Source organism: Orycteropus afer, unplaced genomic scaffold (genome assembly GCF_000298275.1).
Source record: "Orycteropus afer afer isolate SDZICR_OR568_19922 unplaced genomic scaffold, OryAfe1.0 scaffold01301, whole genome shotgun sequence".
Classification (NCBI taxonomy): domain Eukaryota; kingdom Metazoa; phylum Chordata; class Mammalia; order Tubulidentata; family Orycteropodidae; genus Orycteropus; species Orycteropus afer.
In genome coordinates, this window is record NW_006922888.1 from 106,484 (window position 1) to 107,163 (window position 680).

The following is a 680-nucleotide window of genomic DNA, read 5'->3' on the forward strand; positions in this document are numbered from 1 at the left end:
CGAGGTAGTATCACTGCGGGAGTAGATTGTCCAACCTTCCTTCCGAGGAGTGGCTGATGGATTTGAACCACCAGCCTTCTGGTTAGCAGTCAAGTGCATTAGGCACTATGTTACCAGAGCTCTTAGGACTGGAAAAATGCTTTGGAGGGGCAAGTTAATCCTTGAAGTATGAAAAGGCCAGTGGCTAGAAGAGCCAGGAGGTGGCCTGTAGTGCAGTGAATTGAGTTTGAACTGCCAGCCTTCTGGTTAACAGTCAAATGCCTTAGGCACTACGCCACGAGAACTCCCTTAAACTAAAAACTCTGCCCCTAAATTAGTCACTCTCACAATCCATTTTAGTAAAGATTCTTCAGGAAGCTGATGATGCTGATCTACAAAATGAAGCAAATCTTTACACTATACCCCCCTGGTTTCAATAGTTTCTTGTTTTTTTGTCCTTCCCCCTTCTGGACTACCTTCTTAGCAATGAATGGTCCTAGCAAGAGTGCCTCTTGTTCCCACACATTTCTTCCTTTCTGAGTAGGCCCTGAGACTAAAGGTCATAGCTCTGATTGGACCTGATCTGAACTTGGTTCTGTGTTACAACCTGTCCCTACATTCTTTTTTCCCCTCCCACTGCAGCTATTATTGATAACAGCAACCAGGAATTGTAACTTTAACTTTTTCCTTCTTGTTGTTAG